The sequence below is a fragment of the Capricornis sumatraensis genome, chromosome X (genome assembly GCF_032405125.1).
Source record: "Capricornis sumatraensis isolate serow.1 chromosome X, serow.2, whole genome shotgun sequence".
NCBI lineage: Eukaryota > Metazoa > Chordata > Mammalia > Artiodactyla > Bovidae > Capricornis > Capricornis sumatraensis.
The window spans coordinates 142,551,744-142,573,819 of record NC_091092.1 but is presented as its reverse complement, the minus strand read 5'-3'; positions in this window follow the sequence as shown (position 1 = coordinate 142,573,819).

The window sequence follows — 22,076 nt, the reverse complement described above, 5'->3', positions numbered from 1 at the left end:
GGACAGACGTCATTTCCCTAGTGCTCTCCAACCCAGCAGAGACGTTTGCAGGTGGTTGGGGCCTGCCCCTGCGTGTCTGGGCTCCCTACCACAGCCCCAGTTCAGGGAAGCAGCTCCTCAGCTAAGACCTGTAGGAGGCGCGGGGCGCCCCCGCCTGGAAGCCTAGTGCACAGCATGCGGGAAGCGAGCGTCCTCGGGAGAAGAGGAGGCAGCACAGCTTCGTGAGGCTGTAATCACTGCTTGGGCGGAGCCGAGTGCGCCTCCATTACGGCAGAGCTCCAGCTCTGCTCAGAGGCCCGATCTGGCAGAGTGCTGGCGTGAGGCTGCTCCGCACTGGGCGTGCCTTGCCCAGACTTGCCTCGCGGCTAGGCTTCCAGTCCAGAAAGGAGCGGGCTGCGCGAGACTGGGAGATGCTACTGGCGCCATCCTGGCCTCAGCTCCACACCTGCCTTGCCTTTGAACCTAGTCCCCAGGAGTTCTTGTGGAGGGCTTAGTTGCCGGTGGGTTGCACACTGCCAAGCGCTCCAGCAGTCAGGGCTCTATTAGAGGCAATGGGAGGGCAAGTGCAGGGCTATTCCATCGGTTGTTTTACCGCCCAGAGTCAGCACAGCACGGAGAGCACAAGGCCCACAGGGCCCCTCGCTGGGGTCTGCAGCCCCACACACCGGAGGCGAACTCCGTGAGCGCCCAGAAGGTGCCTGACAGACCTCATTTCCCTAGTGATCTCCTGCCAGCAGAGACGTGTGCAGGTAGTTGGGGCCTGCCCCTGCATGTCTGGGCTCCCGTCCACAGCCCCAGCTCAGGGAAGCAGCTCCTGAGCCAAGACCTGTGGGAGGCGCGGGGTCCCCGCCTGGAAGCCTAGTTTACAGCATGCGGGAAGCGAGCCTCCTCTGGAGAAGAGGAGGCAGCCCTGCTGCGTGCGGCTGCATTCACTGCTTTGGCGGAGCCGAGTGCGCCTCCAGTATGGCAGAGCTCCAGCTCTGCTCAGAAGCCCGATCTGGCAGACTTGCTGGCGTGAGGCTGCTCTGCCCTGGGCGAGACTTGCCCAGACTTGCCTCGCACATAGGCTTCCAGTCCAGGAAGGAGCAGGCTGCGCGAGACTGGGAGATGCTACTGGCGCCTTCCTGGCCTCAGCTCCACTCCTGCCTTGCCTTTGCACCTAGTCCCCAGGCGTTCTCGTGGAGGGCTTAGTTGCTGGTGGGTTGCACACTGCCAAGCGCTCCAGCAGTGAGGGCTCTATTAGAGGCAATGGTAGGGCAACTGAAGGTCTCCTCCAGCGGTTGCTTGACCGCCCACACTCAGCACAGCAGGAGCGCACAAGGCTCACAGGCCCCTGGCTGGGGTCTGCAGCCCCACACACCGGAGACGAACTCCGTGAGCGCCCAGAAGGTGCCTGACAGATCTCATTTCCCTAGTGATCTCCTGCCAGCAGAGACGTGTGCAGGTAGTTGGGGCCTGCCCCGGCGTGTCTGGGCTCCCGTCCACAGCCCCAGCTCAGGGAAGCAGCTCCTGAGCCAAGACCTGTGGGAGGCACGGGGTCCCCGCCTGGAAGCCTGGTTTACAGCATGCGGGAAGCGAGCCTCCTTGGGAGAAGAGAAGGCAGCCCTGCTGCGTGCGGCTGCATTCACTCCTTTGTCGGAGCCGAGTGCGCCTCCAGTACGGCAGAGCTCCAGCTCAGCTCAGAGGCCCGATCTGGCAGACTTGCTGGCGTGAGGCTGCTCTGCCCTGGGCGAGACTTGCCCAGACTTGCCTCGCACATAGGCTTCCAGTCCAGGAAGGAGCAGGCTGCGCTAGACTGGGAGATGCTACTGGCGCCTTCCTGGCCTCAGCTCCACTCCTGCCTTGCCTTTGCACCTAGTCCCCAGGCGTTCTCGTGGAGGGCTTAGTTGCCGGTGGGTTGCACACTGCCAAGCGCTCCAGCGGTGAGGGCTCTATTAGAGGCAATGGTAGGGCAACTGAAGGTCTCCTCCAGCGGTTGCTTGACCGCCCACACTCAGCACAGCAGGAGCGCACAAGGCTCACAGGGCCCCTGGCTGGGGTCTGCAGCCCCACACACCGGAGGCGAACTCCGTGAGCGCCCAGAAGGTGCCTGACAGACGTCATTTCCCTAGTGCTCTGCTCCCCAGCAGAGACGTGTTTGGGTGGTTGGGGCCTGCCCCTGCGTGTCTGGGCTCCCTACCACAGCCCCAGCTGAGGGAAGGAGCTCCTCAGCTAAGACCTGTAGGAGGCGCGGGGCGCCCCCGCCTGGAAGCCTAGTGCACAGCATGCGGGAAGCGAGCGTCCTCGGGAGAAGAGGAGGCAGCACAGCTTCGTGAGGCTGTAATCACTACTTGGGCGGAGCCGAGTGCGCCTCCAGTACGGCAGAGCTCCAGCTCTGCTCAGAGGCCCGATCTGGCAGAGTGCTGGCGTGAGGCTGCTCTGCACTGGGCGAGCCTTGCCCAGACTTGCCTCGCGGCTAGGCTTCCAGTCCAGAAAGGAGCGGGCTGCGCGAGACTGGGAGATGCTACTGGCGCCATCCTGGCCTCAGCTCCACTTCTCCCTTGCCTTAGCACCTAGTCCCTAGGCGTTCTTGTGGAAAGCTAAGTTGCCGGTGGGTTGCACACTGCCAAGCGCTCCAGCAGTGAGGGCTCTATTAGAGGCAATGGGAGGGCAACTGCAAGTCTCCTCCAGCGGTTGCTTGACCGCCCAGACTCAGCACAGCATGGAGAGCACAAGGCTCACAGGGCCCCTGGCTGGGGTCTGCAGCCCCACACACCAGAGGCGAACTCCGTGAGAGCCCAGAAGGTGCCTGACAGACGTCATTTCCCTAGTGCTCTGCTCCCCAGCAGAGACGTGTTTGGGTGGTTGGGGCCTGCCCCTGCTTGTTTGGGCTCCCGTCCACAGCCCCAGCTCAGGGAAGCAGCTCCTGAGCTAAGACCTGTGCGAGTCGCGAGGGGCCCCGCCTGGAAGCCTAGTTTACAGCATGCGGGAAGCGAGCCTCCTCGGGAGAAGAGAAGGCAGCCCTGCTGCGTGCGGCTGCATTCACTGCTTAGGCGGAGCCGAGTGCGCCTCCAGTACGGCAGAGCTCCAGCTCTGCTCAGAGGCCCGATCTGGCAGACTTGCTGGCGTGAGGCTGCTCTGCCCTGGGCGAGACTTGCCCAGACTTGCCTCGCACATAGGCTTCCACTCCAGGAAGGAGCAGGCTGCGCGAGACTGGGAGATGCTACTGGCGCCTTCCTGGCCTCAGCTCAACTCCTGCCTTGCCTTTGCACCTAGTCCCCAGGAGTTCTTGTGGAGGGCTTAGTTGCCGGTGGGTTGCACACTGCCAAGCACTCCAGCGGTGAGGGCTCTATTAGAGGCAAGGTTAGGGCAACTGAAGGTCTCCTCCAGCGGTTGCTTGACCGCCAACACTCAGCAGAGTAGGAGCGCACAAGGCTCACAGGGCCCCTGGCTGCGGTCTGCAGCCCCACACACCGAGGGGAAATCCGTAAGAGCCCAGAAGGTGCCGGACAGACGTCATTTCCCTAGTGCTCTCCAACCCAGCAGAGACGTTTGCAGGTGGTTGGGGCCTGCCCCTGCGTGTCTGGGCTCCCTACCACAGCCCCAGCTCAGGGAAGCAGCTCCTCAGCTAAGAATTGTAGGAGGCGCGGGGCGCCCCCGCCTGGAAGCCTAGTGCACAGCATGCGGGAAGCGAGCCTCCTCGGGAGAAGAGGAGGCAGCACAGCTTCGTGAGGCTGTAATCACTGCTTGGGCGGAGCCGAGTGCGCCTCCAGTACGGCAGAGCTCCAGCTCTGCTCAGAGGCCCGATCTGGCAGAGTGCTGGCGTGAGGCTGCTCTGCTCTGGGCGAGACTTGCCCAGACTTGCCTCGCACATAGGCTTCTGGTCCAGGATGGAGCAGGCTGCGCGAGACTGGGAGATGCTACTGGCGCCTTCCTGGCCTCAGCTCCACTCCTGCCTTGCCTTAGCACCTAGTCCCCAGGGGTTCTTGTGGAAGGCTCATTTGCCGGTGGGTTGCACACTGCCAAGCGCTCCAGCAGTGAGGGCTCTATTAGAGGCAATGGGAGGGCAACGGCAAGTCTCCTCCAGCGGTTGCTTGACCGCCCAGACTCAGCACAGCATGGAGAGCACAAGGCTCACAGGGCCCCTGGCTGGGGTCTGCAGCCCCACACACCGGAGGCGAACTCCGTGAGAGCCCAGAAGGTGCCTGACAGACGTCATTTCCCTAGTGCTCTGCTCCCCAGCAGAGACGTGTTTGGGTGGTTGGGGCCTGCCCCTGCTTGTTTGGGCTCCCGTCCACAGCCCCAGCTCAGGGAAGCAGCTCCTGAGCTAAGACCTGTGCGAGGCGCGGGGGGCCCCGCCTGGAAGCCTAGTTTACAGCATGCGGGAAGCGAGCCTCCTCGGGAGAAGAGAAGGCAGCCCTGCTGCGTGCGGCTGCATTCACTGCTTTGGCGGAGCCGAGTGCGCCTCCAGTACGGCAGAGCTCCAGCTCTGCTCAGAGGCCCGATCTGGCAGACTTGCTGGCGTGAGGCTGCTCTGCCCTGGGCGAGACTTGCCCAGACTTGCCTCGCACATAGGCTTCCAGTCCAGGAAGGAGCAGGCTGCGCGAGACTGGGAGATGCTACTGGCGCCTTCCTGGCCTCAGCTCCACTCCTGCCTTGCCTTTGCACTTAGTCCCCAGGCGTTCTTGTGGAGGGCTTAGTTGCCGGTGGGTTGCACACTGCCAAGCCCTCCAGCAGTGAGGGCTCTATTAGAGGCAATGGTAGGGCAACTGATGGTCTCCTCCAGCGGTTGCTTGACCGCCCACACTCAGCACAGCAGGAGCGCACAAGGCTCACAGGGCCCCTGGCTGGGGTCTGCAGCCCCAGACACCGGAGGCGAACTCCGGGAGCGCCCAGAAGGTGCCTGTCAGACGTCATTTCCCTAGTGCTCTCCTCCCCAGCAGAGACGTGTGCAGGTGGTTGGGGCCTGCCCCTGCGTGTCTGGGCTCCCTACCACAGCACAAACTCAGGGAAGCAGCTCCTCAGCTAAGACCTGTAGGAGGCGCGGGGCGCCCCCCCCTGGAAGCCTAGTGCACAGCATGCGGGAAACGAGCCTCCTCGGGAGAAGAGGAGGGAGCACAGCTTCATGAGGCTGTAATCACTGCTTGGGCGGAGCTGAGTGAGCCTCCAGTACGGCAGAGCTCCAGCTCTGCTCAGAGGCCCGATCTGGCAGAGTGCTGGCGTGAGGCTGCTCTGCACTGGGCGAGCCTTGCCCAGAATTGCCTCGCGGCTAGGCTTCCAGTCCAGAAAGGAGCGGGCTGCGCGAGACTGGGAGATGCTACTGGCGCCATCCTGGCCTCAGCTCCACTCCTGCCTTGCCTTGCACCTAGTCCCCAGGAGTTCTTGTGGAGGGCTTAGTTGCCGGTGGGTTGCACACTGCCAAGCGCTCCAGCAGTCAGGGCTCTATTAGAGGCAATGGGAGGGCAACTGCAGGGCTACTCCATCGGTTGTTTTACCGCCCAGACTCAGCACAGCACGGAGAGCACAAGGCTCACAGGGCCCCTGGCTGGGGTCTGCAGCCCCACACACCGGAGACGAACTCCGTGAGCGCCCAGAAGGTGCCTGACAGATCTCATTTCCCTAGTGATCTCCTGCCAGCAGAGACGTGTGCAGGTAGTTGGGGCCTGCCCCGGCGTGTCTGGGCTCCCGTCCACAGCCCCAGCTCAGGGAAGCAGCTCCTGAGCCAAGACCTGTGGGAGGCGCGGGGTCCCCGCCTGGAAGCCTAGTTTACAGCATGCGGGAAGCGAGCCTCCTCTGGAGAAGAGGAGGCAGCCCTGCTGCGTGCGGCTGCATTCACTGCTTTGGCGGAGCCGAGTGCGCCTCCAGTATGGCAGAGCTCCAGCTCTGCTCAGAAGCCCGATCTGGCAGACTTGCTGGCGTGAGGCTGCTCTGCCCTGGGCGAGACTTGCCCAGACTTGCCTCGCACATAGGCTTTCAGTCCAGGAAGGAGCAGGCTGCGCGAGACTGGGAGATGCTACTGGCGCCTTCCTGGCCTCAGCTCCACTCCTGCCTTGCCTTTGCACCTAGTCCCCAGGCGTTCTCGTGGAGGGCTTAGTTGCTGGTGGGTTGCACACTGCCAAGCGCTCCAGCAGTGAGGGCTCTATTAGAGGCAATGGTAGGGCAACTGAAGGTCTCCTCCAGCGGTTGCTTGACCGCCCACACTCAGCACAGCAGGAGCGCACAAGGCTCACAGGCCCCTGGCTGGGGTCTGCAGCCCCACACACCGGAGACGAACTCCGTGAGCGCCCAGAAGGTGCCTGACAGATCTCATTTCCCTAGTGATCTCCTGCCAGCAGAGACGTGTGCAGGTAGTTGGGGCCTGCCCCGGCGTGTCTGGGCTCCCGTCCACAGCCCCAGCTCAGGGAAGCAGCTCCTGAGCCAAGACCTGTGGGAGGCACGGGGTCCCCGCCTGGAAGCCTAGTTTACAGCATGCGGGAAGCGAGCCTCCTTGGGAGAAGAGAAGGCAGCCCTGCTGCGTGCGGCTGCATTCACTCCTTTGTCGGAGCCGAGTGCGCCTCCAGTACGGCAGAGCTCCAGCTCAGCTCAGAGGCCCGATCTGGCAGACTTGCTGGCGTGAGGCTGCTCTGCCCTGGGCGAGACTTGCCCAGACTTGCCTCGCACATAGGCTTCCAGTCCAGGAAGGAGCAGGCTGCGCTAGACTGGGAGATGCTACTGGCGCCTTCCTGGCCTCAGCTCCACTCCTGCCTTGCCTTTGCACCTAGTCCCCAGGCGTTCTCGTGGAGGGCTTAGTTGCCGGTGGGTTGCACACTGCCAAGCGCTCCAGCGGTGAGGGCTCTATTAGAGGCAATGGTAGGGCAACTGAAGGTCTCCTCCAGCGGTTGCTTGACCGCCCACACTCAGCACAGCAGGAGCGCACAAGGCTCACAGGGCCCCTGGCTGGGGTCTGCAGCCCCACACACCGGAGGCGAACTCCGTGAGCGCCCAGAAGGTGCCTGACAGACGTCATTTCCCTAGTGCTCTGCTCCCCAGCAGAGACGTGTTTGGGTGGTTGGGGCCTGCCCCTGCGTGTCTGGGCTCCCTACCACAGCCCCAGCTGAGGGAAGGAGCTCCTCAGCTAAGACCTGTAGGAGGCGCGGGGCGCCCCCGCCTGGAAGCCTAGTGCACAGCATGCGGGAAGCGAGCGTCCTCGGGAGAAGAGGAGGCAGCACAGCTTCGTGAGGCTGTAATCACTACTTGGGCGGAGCCGAGTGCGCCTCCAGTACGGCAGAGCTCCAGCTCTGCTCAGAGGCCCGATCTGGCAGAGTGCTGGCGTGAGGCTGCTCTGCACTGGGCGAGCCTTGCCCAGACTTGCCTCGCGGCTAGGCTTCCAGTCCAGAAAGGAGCGGGCTGCGCGAGACTGGGAGATGCTACTGGCGCCATCCTGGCCTCAGCTCCACTTCTCCCTTGCCTTAGCACCTAGTCCCCAGGCGTTCTTGTGGAAAGCTAAGTTGCCGGTGGGTTGCACACTGCCAAGCGCTCCAGCAGTGAGGGCTCTATTAGAGGCAATGGGAGGGCAACTGCAAGTCTCCTCCAGCGGTTGCTTGACCGCCCAGACTCAGCACAGCATGGAGAGCACAAGGCTCACAGGGCCCCTGGCTGGGGTCTGCAGCCCCACACACCAGAGGCGAACTCCGTGAGAGCCCAGAAGGTGCCTGACAGACGTCATTTCCCTAGTGCTCTGCTCCCCAGCAGAGACGTGTTTGGGTGGTTGGGGCCTGACCCTGCTTGTTTGGGCTCCCGTCCACAGCCCCAGCTCAGGGAAGCAGCTCCTGAGCTAAGACCTGTGGGAGTCGCGAGGGGCCCCGCCTGGAAGCCTAGTTTACAGCATGCGGGAAGCGAGCCTCCTCGGGAGAAGAGAAGGCAGCCCTGCTGCGTGCGGCTGCATTCACTGCTTAGGCGGAGCCGAGTGCGCCTCCAGTACGGCAGAGCTCCAGCTCTGCTCAGAGGCCCGATCTGGCAGACTTGCTGGCGTGAGGCTGCTCTGCCCTGGGCGAGACTTGCCCAGACTTGCCTCGCACATAGGCTTCCACTCCAGGAAGGAGCAGGCTGCGCGAGACTGGGAGATGCTACTGGCGCCTTCCTGGCCTCAGCTCCACTCCTGCCTTGCCTTTGCACCTAGTCCCCAGGAGTTCTTGTGGAGGGCTTAGTTGCCGGTGGGTTGCACACTGCCAAGCACTCCAGCGGTGAGGGCTCTATTAGAGGCAAGGTTAGGGCAACTGAAGGTCTCCTCCAGCGGTTGCTTGACCGCCAACACTCAGCAGAGTAGGAGCGCACAAGGCTCACAGGGCCCCTGGCTGGGGTCTGCAGCCCCACACACCGAGGGGAAATCCGTAAGAGCCCAGAAGGTGCCGGACAGACGTCATTTCCCTAGTGCTCTCCAACCCAGCAGAGACGTTTGCAGGTGGTTGGGGCCTGCCCCTGCGTGTCTGGGCTCCCTACCACAGCCCCAGTTCAGGGAAGCAGCTCCTCAGCTAAGACCTGTAGGAGGCGCGGGGCGCCCCCGCCTGGAAGCCTAGTGCACAGCATGCGGGAAGCGAGCGTCCTCGGGAGAAGAGGAGGCAGCACAGCTTCGTGAGGCTGTAATCACTGCTTGGGCGGAGCCGAGTGCGCCTCCATTACGGCAGAGCTCCAGCTCTGCTCAGAGGCCCGATCTGGCAGAGTGCTGGCGTGAGGCTGCTCCGCACTGGGCGAGCCTTGCCCAGCCTTGCCTCGCGGCTAGGCTTCCAGTCCAGAAAGGAGCGGGCTGCGCGAGACTGGGAGATGCTACTGGCGCCATCCTGGCCTCAGCTCCACACCTGCCTTGCCTTTGAACCTAGTCCCCAGGAGTTCTTGTGGAGGGCTTAGTTGCCGGTGGGTTGCACACTGCCAAGCGCTCCAGCAGTCAGGGCTCTATTAGAGGCAATGGGAGGGCAAGTGCAGGGCTATTCCATCGGTTGTTTTACCGCCCAGAGTCAGCACAGCACGGAGAGCACAAGGCCCACAGGGCCCCTGGCTGGGGTCTGCAGCCCCACACACCGGAGGCGAACTCCGTGAGCGCCCAGAAGGTGCCTGACAGACCTCATTTCCCTAGTGATCTCCTGCCAGCAGAGACGTGTGCAGGTAGTTGGGGCCTGCCCCTGCATGTCTGGGCTCCCGTCCACAGCCCCAGCTCAGGGAAGCAGCTCCTGAGCCAAGACCTGTGGGAGGCGCGGGGTCCCCGCCTGGAAGCCTAGTTTACAGCATGCGGGAAGCGAGCCTCCTCTGGAGAAGAGGAGGCAGCCCTGCTGCGTGCGGCTGCATTCACTGCTTTGGCGGAGCCGAGTGCGCCTCCAGTATGGCAGAGCTCCAGCTCTGCTCAGAAGCCCGATCTGGCAGACTTGCTGGCGTGAGGCTGCTCTGCCCTGGGCGAGACTTGCCCAGACTTGCCTCGCACATAGGCTTCCAGTCCAGGAAGGAGCAGGCTGCGCGAGACTGGGAGATGCTACTGGCGCCTTCCTGGCCTCAGCTCCACTCCTGCCTTGCCTTTGCACCTAGTCCCCAGGCGTTCTCGTGGAGGGCTTAGTTGCTGGTGGGTTGCACACTGCCAAGCGCTCCAGCAGTGAGGGCTCTATTAGAGGCAATGGTAGGGCAACTGAAGGTCTCCTCCAGCGGTTGCTTGACCGCCCACACTCAGCACAGCAGGAGCGCACAAGGCTCACAGGCCCCTGGCTGGGGTCTGCAGCCCCACACACCGGAGACGAACTCCGTGAGCGCCCAGAAGGTGCCTGACAGATCTCATTTCCCTAGTGATCTCCTGCCAGCAGAGACGTGTGCAGGTAGTTGGGGCCTGCCCCGGCGTGTCTGGGCTCCCGTCCACAGCCCCAGCTCAGGGAAGCAGCTCCTGAGCCAAGACCTGTTGGAGGCGCGGGGTCCCCGCCTGGAAGCCTAGTTTACAGCATGCGGGAAGCGAGCCTCCTTGGGAGAAGAGAAGGCAGCCCTGCTGCGTGCGTCTGCATTCACTCCTTTGTCGGAGCCGAGTGCGCCTCCAGTACGGCAGAGCTCCAGCTCAGCTCAGAGGCCCGATCTGGCAGACTTGCTGGCGTGAGGCTGCTCTGCCCTGGGCGAGACTTGCCCAGACTTGCCTCGCACATAGGCTTCCACTCCAGGAAGGAGCAGGCTGCGCGAGACTGGGAGATGCTACTGGCGCCTTCCTGGCCTCAGCTCCACTCCTGCCTTGCCTTTGCACCTAGTCCCCAGGAGTTCTTGTGGAGGGCTTAGTTGCCGGTGGGTTGCACACTGCCAAGCACTCCAGCGGTGAGGGCTCTATTAGAGGCAAGGTTAGGGCAACTGAAGGTCTCCTCCAGCGGTTGCTTGACCGCCAACACTCAGCAGAGTAGGAGCGCACAAGGCTCACAGGGCCCCTGGCTGGGGTCTGCAGCCCCACACACCGAGGGGAAATCCGTAAGAGCCCAGAAGGTGCCGGACAGACGTCATTTCCCTAGTGCTCTCCAACCCAGCAGAGACGTTTGCAGGTGGTTGGGGCCTGCCCCTGCGTGTCTGGGCTCCCTACCACAGCCCCAGCTCAGGGAAGCAGCTCCTCAGCTAAGACCTGTAGGAGGCGCGGGGCGCCCCCGCCTGGAAGCCTAGTGCACAGCATGCGGGAAGCGAGCGTCCTCGGGAGAAGAGGAGGCAGCACAGCTTCGTGAGGCTGTAATCACTGCTTGGGCGGAGCCGAGTGCGCCTCCATTACGGCAGAGCTCCAGCTCTGCTCAGAGGCCCGATCTGGCAGAGTGCTGGCGTGAGGCTGCTCCGCACTGGGCGAGCCTTGCCCAGACTTGCCTCGCGGCTAGGCTTCCAGTCCAGAAAGGAGCGGGCTGCGCGAGACTGGGAGATGCTACTGGCGCCATCCTGGCCTCAGCTCCACACCTGCCTTGCCTTTGAACCTAGTCCCCAGGAGTTCTTGTGGAGGGCTTAGTTGCCGGTGGGTTGCACACTGCCAAGCGCTCCAGCAGTCAGGGCTCTATTAGAGGCAATGGGAGGGCAAGTGCAGGGCTATTCCATCGGTTGTTTTACCGCCCAGAGTCAGCACAGCACGGAGAGCACAAGGCCCACAGGGCCCCTGGCTGGGGTCTGCAGCCCCACACACCGGAGGCGAACTCCGTGAGCGCCCAGAAGGTGCCTGACAGACCTCATTTCCCTAGTGATCTCCTGCCAGCAGAGACGTGTGCAGGTAGTTGGGGCCTGCCCCTGCATGTCTGGGCTCCCGTCCACAGCCCCAGCTCAGGGAAGCAGCTCCTGAGCCAAGACCTGTGGGAGGCGCGGGGTCCCCGCCTGGAAGCCTAGTTTACAGCATGCGGGAAGCGAGCCTCCTCTGGAGAAGAGGAGGCAGCCCTGCTGCGTGCGGCTGCATTCACTGCTTTGGCGGAGCCGAGTGCGCCTCCAGTATGGCAGAGCTCCAGCTCTGCTCAGAAGCCCGATCTGGCAGACTTGCTGGCGTGAGGCTGCTCTGCCCTGGGCGAGACTTGCCCAGACTTGCCTCGCACATAGGCTTCCAGTCCAGGAAGGAGCAGGCTGCGCGAGACTGGGAGATGCTACTGGCGCCTTCCTGGCCTCAGCTCCACTCCTGCCTTGCCTTTGCACCTAGTCCCCAGGCGTTCTCGTGGAGGGCTTAGTTGCTGGTGGGTTGCACACTGCCAAGCGCTCCAGCAGTGAGGGCTCTATTAGAGGCAATGGTAGGGCAACTGAAGGTCTCCTCCAGCGGTTGCTTGACCGCCCACACTCAGCACAGCAGGAGCGCACAAGGCTCACAGGCCCCTGGCTGGGGTCTGCAGCCCCACACACCGGAGACGAACTCCGTGAGCGCCCAGAAGGTGCCTGACAGATCTCATTTCCCTAGTGATCTCCTGCCAGCAGAGACGTGTGCAGGTAGTTGGGGCCTGCCCCGGCGTGTCTGGGCTCCCGTCCACAGCCCCAGCTCAGGGAAGCAGCTCCTGAGCCAAGACCTGTGGGAGGCACGGGGTCCCCGCCTGGAAGCCTAGTTTACAGCATGCGGGAAGCGAGCCTCCTTGGGAGAAGAGAAGGCAGCCCTGCTGCGTGCGGCTGCATTCACTCCTTTGTCGGAGCCGAGTGCGCCTCCAGTACGGCAGAGCTCCAGCTCAGCTCAGAGGCCCGATCTGGCAGACTTGCTGGCGTGAGGCTGCTCTGCCCTGGGCGAGACTTGCCCAGACTTGCCTCGCACATAGGCTTCCAGTCCAGGAAGGAGCAGGCTGCGCTAGACTGGGAGATGCTACTGGCGCCTTCCTGGCCTCAGCTCCACTCCTGCCTTGCCTTTGCACCTAGTCCCCAGGCGTTCTCGTGGAGGGCTTAGTTGCCGGTGGGTTGCACACTGCCAAGCGCTCCAGCGGTGAGGGCTCTATTAGAGGCAATGGTAGGGCAACTGAAGGTCTCCTCCAGCGGTTGCTTGACCGCCCACACTCAGCACAGCAGGAGCGCACAAGGCTCACAGGGCCCCTGGCTGGGGTCTGCAGCCCCACACACCGGAGGCGAACTCCGTGAGCGCCCAGAAGGTGCCTGACAGACGTCATTTCCCTAGTGCTCTGCTCCCCAGCAGAGACGTGTTTGGGTGGTTGGGGCCTGCCCCTGCGTGTCTGGGCTCCCTACCACAGCCCCAGCTGAGGGAAGGAGCTCCTCAGCTAAGACCTGTAGGAGGCGCGGGGCGCCCCCGCCTGGAAGCCTAGTGCACAGCATGCGGGAAGCGAGCGTCCTCGGGAGAAGAGGAGGCAGCACAGCTTCGTGAGGCTGTAATCACTACTTGGGCGGAGCCGAGTGCGCCTCCAGTACGGCAGAGCTCCAGCTCTGCTCAGAGGCCCGATCTGGCAGAGTGCTGGCGTGAGGCTGCTCTGCACTGGGCGAGCCTTGCCCAGACTTGCCTCGCGGCTAGGCTTCCAGTCCAGAAAGGAGCGGGCTGCGCGAGACTGGGAGATGCTACTGGCGCCATCCTGGCCTCAGCTCCACTTCTCCCTTGCCTTAGCACCTAGTCCCCAGGCGTTCTTGTGGAAAGCTAAGTTGCCGGTGGGTTGCACACTGCCAAGCGCTCCAGCAGTGAGGGCTCTATTAGAGGCAATGGGAGGGCAACTGCAAGTCTCCTCCAGCGGTTGCTTGACCGCCCAGACTCAGCACAGCATGGAGAGCACAAGGCTCACAGGGCCCCTGGCTGGGGTCTGCAGCCCCACACACCAGAGGCGAACTCCGTGAGAGCCCAGAAGGTGCCTGACAGACGTCATTTCCCTAGTGCTCTGCTCCCCAGCAGAGACGTGTTTGGGTGGTTGGGGCCTGCCCCTGCTTGTTTGGGCTCCCGTCCACAGCCCCAGCTCAGGGAAGCAGCTCCTGAGCTAAGACCTGTGCGAGTCGCGAGGGGCCCCGCCTGGAAGCCTAGTTTACAGCATGCGGGAAGCGAGCCTCCTCGGGAGAAGAGAAGGCAGCCCTGCTACGTGCGGCTGCATTCACTGCTTAGGCGGAGCCGAGTGCGCCTCCAGTACGGCAGAGCTCCAGCTCTGCTCAGAGGCCCGATCTGGCAGACTTGCTGGCGTGAGGCTGCTCTGCCCTGGGCGAGACTTGCCCAGACTTGCCTCGCACATAGGCTTCCACTCCAGGAAGGAGCAGGCTGCGCGAGACTGGGAGATGCTACTGGCGCCTTCCTGGCCTCAGCTCCACTCCTGCCTTGCCTTTGCACCTAGTCCCCAGGAGTTCTTGTGGAGGGCTTAGTTGCCGGTGGGTTGCACACTGCCAAGCACTCCAGCGGTGAGGGCTCTATTAGAGGCAAGGTTAGGGCAACTGAAGGTCTCCTCCAGCGGTTGCTTGACCGCCAACACTCAGCAGAGTAGGAGCGCACAAGGCTCACAGGGCCCCTGGCTGCGGTCTGCAGCCCCACACACCGAGGGGAAATCCGTAAGAGCCCAGAAGGTGCCGGACAGACGTCATTTCCCTAGTGCTCTCCAACCCAGCAGAGACGTTTGCAGGTGGTTGGGGCCTGCCCCTGCGTGTCTGGGCTCCCTACCACAGCCCCAGCTCAGGGAAGCAGCTCCTCAGCTAAGACCTGTAGGAGGCGCGGGGCGCCCCCGCCTGGAAGCCTAGTGCACAGCATGCGGGAAGCGAGCCTCCTCGGGAGAAGAGGAGGCAGCACAGCTTCGTGAGGCTGTAATCACTGCTTGGGCGGAGCCGAGTGCGCCTCCATTACGGCAGAGCTCCAGCTCTGCTCAGAGGCCCGATCTGGCAGAGTGCTGGCGTGAGGCTGCTCCGCACTGGGCGAGCCTTGCCCAGACTTGCCTCGCGGCTAGGCTTCCAGTCCAGAAAGGAGCGGGCTGCGCGAGACTGGGAGATGCTACTGGCGCCATCCTGGCCTCAGCTCCACACCTGCCTTGCCTTTGAACCTAGTCCCCAGGAGTTCTTGTGGAGGGCTTAGTTGCCGGTGGGTTGCACACTGCCAAGCGCTCCAGCAGTCAGGGCTCTATTAGAGGCAATGGGAGGGCAAGTGCAGGGCTATTCCATCGGTTGTTTTACCGCCCAGACTCAGCACAGCACGGAGAGCACAAGGCTCACAGGGCCCCTGGCTGGGGTCTGCAGCCCCACACACCGGAGACGAACTCCGTGAGCGCCCAGAAGGTGCCTGACAGACCTCATTTCCCTAGTGATCTCCTGCCAGCAGAGACGTGTGCAGGTAGTTGGGGCCTGCCCCTGCATGTCTGGGCTCCCGTCCACAGCCCCAGCTCAGGGAAGCAGCTCCTGAGCCAAGACCTGTGGGAGGCGCGGGGTCCCCGCCTGGAAGCCTAGTTTACAGCATGCGGGAAGCGAGCCTCCTCTGGAGAAGAGGAGGCAGCCCTGCTGCGTGCGGCTGCATTCACTGCTTTGGCGGAGCCGAGTGCGCCTCCAGTATGGCAGAGCTCCAGCTCTGCTCAGAAGCCCGATCTGGCAGACTTGCTGGCGTGAGGCTGCTCTGCCCTGGGCGAGACTTGCCCAGACTTGCCTCGCACATAGGCTTCTAGTCCAGGAAGGAGCAGGCTGCGCGAGACTGGGAGATGCTACTGGCGCCTTCCTGGCCTCAGCTCCACTCCTGCCTTGCCTTTGCACCTAGTCCCCAGGCGTTCTCGTGGAGGGCTTAGTTGCCGGTGGGTTGCACACTGCCAAGCGCTCCAGCAGTGAGGGCTCTATTAGAGGCAATGGTAGGGCAACTGAAGGTCTCCTCCAGCGGTTGCTTGACCGCCCACACTCAGCACAGCAGGAGCGCACAAGGCTCACAGGCCCCTGGCTGGGGTCTGCAGCCCCACACACCAGAGGCGAACTCCGTGAGCGCCCAGAAGGTGCCTGACAGACGTCATTTCCCTAGTGCTCTCCAACCCAGCAGAGACGTGTGCAGGTGGTTGGGGCCTGCCCCTGCGTATCTGGGCTCCCTACCACAGCCCCAGCTGAGGGAAGCAGCTCCTCAGCTAAGACCTGTAGGAGGCGCGGGGCGCCCCCGCCTGGAAGCCTAGTGCACAGCATGCGGGAAGCGAGCCTCCTCGGGAGAAGAGGAGGCAGCACAGCTTCGTGAGGCTGTAATCACTGCTTGGGCGGAGCCGAGTGCGCCTCCATTACGGCAGAGCTCCAGCTCTGCTCAGAGGCCCGATCTGGCAGAGTGGTGGCGTGAGGCTGCTCCGCACTGGGCGAGCCTTGCCCAGACTTGCCTCGCGGCTAGGCTTCCAGTCCAGAAAGGAGCGGGCTGCGCGAGACTGGGAGATGCTACTGGCGCCATCCTGGCCTCAGCTCCACACCTGCCTTGCCTTTGAACCTAGTCCCCAGGAGTTCTTGTGGAGGGCTTAGTTGCCGGTGGGTTGCACACTGCCAAGCGCTCCAGCAGTCAGGGCTCTATTAGAGGCAATGGGAGGGCAAGTGCAGGGCTATTCCATCGGTTGTTTTACCGCCCAGAGTCAGCACAGCACGGAGAGCACAAGGCTCACAGGGCCCCTGGCTGGGGTCTGCAGCCCCACACACCGGAGGCGAACTCCGTGAGAGCTCAGGAGGTGCCTGACAGACGTCATTTCCCTAGTGCTCTGCTCCCCAGCAGAGACGTGTTTGGGTGGTTGGGGCCTGCCCCTGCTTGTTTGGGCTCCCGTCCACAGCCCCAGCTCAGGGAAGCAGCTACTGAGCCAAGACCTGTGCGTGCGCGGGGTTCCCCGCCTGGAAGCCTAGTTTACAGCATGCGGGAAGCGAGCCTCCTCGGGAGAAGAGAAGGCAGCCCTGCTGCGTGCGGCTGCATTCACTGCTTTGGCGGAGCCGAGTGCGCCTCCAGTACGGCAGAGCTCCAGCTCTGCTCAGAGGCCCGATCTGGCAGACTTGCTGGCGTGAGGCTGCTCTGCCCTGGGCGAGACTTGCCCAGACTTGCCTCGCACATAGGCTTCCAGTCCAGGAAGGAGCAGGCTGCGCGAGACTGGGAGATGCTACTGGCGCCTTCCTGGCCTCAGCTCCACTCCTGCCTTGCCTTTGCACCTAGTCCCCAGGCGTTCTCCTGGAGGGCTTAGTTGCCGGTGGGTTGCACACTGCCAAGCGCTCCAGCAGTGAGGGCTCTATTAGAGGCAATGGTAGGGCAACTGAAGGTCTCCTCCAGCGGTTGCTTGACCGCCAACACTCAGCAGAGTAGGAGCGCACAAGGCTCACAGGGCCCCTGGCTGGGGTCTGCAGCCCCACACACCGAGGGGAAATCCGTAAGAGCCCAGAAGGTGCCGGACAGACGTCATTTCCCTAGTGCTCTCCAACCCAGCAGAGACGTTTGCAGGTGGTTGGGGCCTGCCCCTGCGTGTCTGGGCTCCCTACCACAGCCCCAGCTCAGGGAAGCAGCTCCTCAGCTAAGACCTGTAGGAGGCGCGGGGCGCCCCCGCCTGGAAGCCTAGTGCACAGCATGCGGGAAGCGAGCGTCCTCGGGAGAAGAGGAGGCAGCACAGCTTCGTGAGGCTGTAATCACTGCTTGGGCGGAGCCGAGTGCGCCTCCATTACGGCAGAGCTCCAGCTCTGCTCAGAGGCCCGATCTGGCAGAGTGCTGGCGTGAGGCTGCTCCGCACTGGGCGAGCCTTGCCCAGACTTGCCTCGCGGCTAGGCTTCCAGTCCAGAAAGGAGCGGGCTGCGCGAGACTGGGAGATGCTACTGCCGCCATCCTGGCCTCAGCTCCACACCTGCCTTGCCTTTGAACCTAGTCCCCAGGAGTTCTTGTGGAGGGCTTAGTTGCCGGTGGGTTGCACACTGCCAAGCGCTCCAGCAGTCAGGGCTCTATTAGAGGCAATGGGAGGGCAAGTGCAGGGCTATTCCATCGGTTGTTTTACCGCCCAGAGTCAGCACAGCACGGAGAGCACAAGGCCCACAGGGCCCCTGGCTGGGGTCTGCAGCCCCACACACCGGAGGCGAACTCCGTGAGCGCCCAGAAGGTGCCTGACAGACCTCATTTCCCTAGTGATCTCCTGCCAGCAGAGACGTGTGCAGGTAGTTGGGGCCTGCCCCTGCGTGTCTGGGCTCCCGTCCACAGCCCCAGCTCAGGGAAGCAGCTCCTGAGCCAAGACCTGTGGGAGGCGCGGGGTCCCCGCCTGGAAGCCTAGTTTACAGCATGCGGGAAGCGAGCCTCCTCTGGAGAAGAGGAGGCAGCCCTGCTGCGTGCGGCTGCATTCACTGCTTTGGCGGAGCCGAGTGCGCCTCCAGTATGGCAGAGCTCCAGCTCTGCTCAGAAGCCCGATCTGGCAGACTTGCTGGCGTGAGGCTGCTCTGCCCTGGGCGAGACTTGCCCAGACTTGCCTCGCACATAGGCTTCCAGTCCAGGAAGGAGCAGGCTGCGCGAGACTGGGAGATGCTACTGGCGCCTTCCTGGCCTCAGCTCCACTCCTGCCTTGCCTTTGCACCTAGTCCCCAGGCGTTCTCGTGGAGGGCTTAGTTGCTGGTGGGTTGCACACTGCCAAGCGCTCCAGCAGTGAGGGCTCTATTAGAGGCAATGGTAGGGCAACTGAAGGTCTCCTCCAGCGGTTGCTTGACCGCCCACACTCAGCACAGCAGGAGCGCACAAGGCTCACAGGCCCCTGGCTGGGGTCTGCAGCCCCACACACCGGAGACGAACTCCGTGAGCGCCCAGAAGGTGCCTGACAGATCTCATTTCCCTAGTGATCTCCTGCCAGCAGAGACGTGTGCAGGTAGTTGGGGCCTGCCCCGGCGTGTCTGGGCTCCCGTCCACAGCCCCAGCTCAGGGAAGCAGCTCCTGAGCCAAGACCTGTGGGAGGCACGGGGTCCCCGCCTGGAAGCCTAGTTTACAGCATGCGGGAAGCGAGCCTCCTTGGGAGAAGAGAAGGCAGCCCTGCTGCGTGCGGCTGCATTCACTCCTTTGTCGGAGCCGAGTGCGCCTCCAGTACGGCAGAGCTCCAGCTCAGCTCAGAGGCCCGATCTGGCAGACTTGCTGGCGTGAGGCTGCTCTGCCCTGGGCGAGACTTGCCCAGACTTGCCTCGCACATAGGCTTCCAGTCCAGGAAGGAGCAGGCTGCGCTAGACTGGGAGATGCTACTGGCGCCTTCCTGGCCTCAGCTCCACTCCTGCCTTGCCTTTGCACCTAGTCCCCAGGCGTTCTCGTGGAGGGCTTAGTTGCCGGTGGGTTGCACACTGCCAAGCGCTCCAGCGGTGAGGGCTCTATTAGAGGCAATGGTAGGGCAACTGAAGGTCTCCTCCAGCGGTTGCTTGACCGCCCACACTCAGCACAGCAGGAGCGCACAAGGCTCACAGGGCCCCTGGCTGGGGTCTGCAGCCCCACACACCGGAGGCGAACTCCGTGAGCGCCCAGAAGGTGCCTGACAGACGTCATTTCCCTAGTGCTCTGCTCCCCAGCAGAGACGTGTTTGGGTGGTTGGGGCCTGCCCCTGCGTGTCTGGGCTCCCTACCACAGCCCCAGCTGAGGGAAGGAGCTCCTCAGCTAAGACCTGTAGGAGGCGCGGGGCGCCCCCGCCTGGAAGCCTAGTGCACAGCATGCGGGAAGCGAGCGTCCTCGGGAGAAGAGGAGGCAGCACAGCTTCGTGAGGCTGTAATCACTACTTGGGCGGAGCCGAGTGCGCCTCCAGTACGGCAGAGCTCCAGCTCTGCTCAGAGGCCCGATCTGGCAGAGTGCTGGCGTGAGGCTGCTCTGCACTGGGCGAGCCTTGCCCAGACTTGCCTCGCGGCTAGGCTTCCAGTCCAGAAAGGAGCGGGCTGCGCGAGACTGGGAGATGCTACTGGCGCCATCCTGGCCTCAGCTCCACTTCTCCCTTGCCTTAGCACCTAGTCCCCAGGCGTTCTTGTGGAAAGCTAAGTTGCCGGTGGGTTGCACACTGCCAAGCGCTCCAGCAGTGAGGGCTCTATTAGAGGCAATGGGAGGGCAACTGCAAGTCTCCTCCAGCGGTTGCTTGACCGCCCAGACTCAGCACAGCATGGAGAGCACAAGGCTCACAGGGCCCCTGGCTGGGGTCTGCAGCCCCACACACCAGAGGCGAACTCCGTGAGAGCCCAGAAGGTGCCTGACAGACGTCATTTCCCTAGTGCTCTGCTCCCCAGCAGAGACGTGTTTGGGTGGTTGGGGCCTGCCCCTGCTTGTTTGGGCTCCCGTCCACAGCCCCAGCTCAGGGAAGCAGCTCCTGAGCTAAGACCTGTGCGAGTCGCGAGGGGCCCCGCCTGGAAGCCTAGTTTACAGCATGCGGGAAGCGAGCCTCCTCGGGAGAAGAGAAGGCAGCCCTGCTGCGTGCGGCTGCATTCACTGCTTAGGCGGAGCCGAGTGCGCCTCCAGTACGGCAGAGCTCCAGCTCTGCTCAGAGGCCCGATCTGGCAGACTTGCTGGCGTGAGGCTGCTCTGCCCTGGGCGAGACTTGCCCAGACTTGCCTCGCACATAGGCTTCCACTCCAGGAAGGAGCAGGCTGCGCGAGACTGGGAGATGCTACTGGCGCCTTCCTGGCCTCAGCTCCACTCCTGCCTTGCCTTTGCACCTAGTCCCCAGGAGTTCTTGTGGAGGGCTTAGTTGCCGGTGGGTTGCACACTGCCAAGCACTCCAGCGGTGAGGGCTCTATTAGAGGCAAGGTTAGGGCAACTGAAGGTCTCCTCCAGCGGTTGCTTGACCGCCAACACTCAGCAGAGTAGGAGCGCACAAGGCTCACAGGGCCCCTGGCTGCGGTCTGCAGCCCCACACACCGAGGGGAAATCCGTAAGAGCCCAGAAGGTGCCGGACAGACGTCATTTCCCTAGTGCTCTCCAACCCAGCAGAGACGTTTGCAGGTGGTTGGGGCCTGCCCCTGCGTGTCTGGGCTCCCTACCACAGCCCCAGCTCAGGGAAGCAGCTCCTCAGCTAAGACCTGTAGGAGGCGCGGGGCGCCCCCGCCTGGAAGCCTAGTGCACAGCATGCGGGAAGCGAGCCTCCTCGGGAGAAGAGGAGGCAGCACAGCTTCGTGAGGCTGTAATCACTGCTTGGGCGGAGCCGAGTGCGCCTCCATTACGGCAGAGCTCCAGCTCTGCTCAGAGGCCCGATCTGGCAGAGTGCTGGCGTGAGGCTGCTCCGCACTGGGCGAGCCTTGCCCAGACTTGCCTCGCGGCTAGGCTTCCAGTCCAGAAAGGAGCGGGCTGCGCGAGACTGGGAGATGCTACTGGCGCCATCCTGGCCTCAGCTCCACACCTGCCTTGCCTTTGAACCTAGTCCCCAGGAGTTCTTGTGGAGGGCTTAGTTGCCGGTGGGTTGCACACTGCCAAGCGCTCCAGCAGTCAGGGCTCTATTAGAGGCAATGGGAGGGCAAGTGCAGGGCTATTCCATCGGTTGTTTTACCGCCCAGAGTCAGCACAGCACGGAGAGCACAAGGCTCACAGGGCCCCTGGCTGGGGTCTGCAGCCCCACACACCGGAGGCGAACTCCGTGAGCGCCCAGAAGGTGCCTGACAGACCTCATTTCCCTAGTGATCTCCTGCCAGCAGAGACGTGTGCAGGTAGTTGGGGCCTGCCCCTGCATGTCTGGGCTCCCGTCCACAGCCCCAGCTCAGGGAAGCAGCTCCTGAGCCAAGACCTGTGGGAGGCGCGGGGTCCCCGCCTGGAAGCCTAGTTTACAGCATGCGGGAAGCGAGCCTCCTCTGGAGAAGAGGAGGCAGCCCTGCTGCGTGCGGCTGCATTCACTGCTTTGGCGGAGCCGAGTGCGCCTCCAGTATGGCAGAGCTCCAGCTCTGCTCAGAAGCCCGATCTGGCAGACTTGCTGGCGTGAGGCTGCTCTGCCCTGGGCGAGACTTGCCCAGACTTGCCTCGCACATAGGCTTCTAGTCCAGGAAGGAGCAGGCTGCGCGAGACTGGGAGATGCTACTGGCGCCTTCCTGGCCTCAGCTCCACTCCTGCCTTGCCTTTGCACCTAGTCCCCAGGCGTTCTCGTGGAGGGCTTAGTTGCCGGTGGGTTGCACACTGCCAAGCGCTCCAGCAGTGAGGGCTCTATTAGAGGCAATGGTAGGGCAACTGAAGGTCTCCTCCAGCGGTTGCTTGACCGCCCACACTCAGCACAGCAGGAGCGCACAAGGCTCACAGGCCCCTGGCTGGGGTCTGCAGCCCCACACACCAGAGGCGAACTCCGTGAGCGCCCAGAAGGTGCCTGACAGACGTCATTTCCCTAGTGCTCTCCAACCCAGCAGAGACGTGTGCAGGTGGTTGGGGCCTGCCCCTGCGTATCTGGGCTCCCTACCACAGCCCCAGCTGAGGGAAGCAGCTCCTCAGCTAAGACCTGTAGGAGGCGCGGGGCGCCCCCGCCTGGAAGCCTAGTGCACAGCATGCGGGAAGCGAGCCTCCTCGGGAGAAGAGGAGGCAGCACAGCTTCGTGAGGCTGTAATCACTGCTTGGGCGGAGCCGAGTGCGCCTCCATTACGGCAGAGCTCCAGCTCTGCTCAGAGGCCCGATCTGGCAGAGTGCTGGCGTGAGGCTGCTCTGCCCTGGGCGAGCCTTGCCCAGACTTGCCTCGCGGCTAGGCTTCCAGTCCAGAAAGGAGCGGGCTGCGCGAGACTGGGAGATGCTACTGACGCCATCCTGGCCTCAGCTCCACTTCTGCTTTGCCTTAGCACCT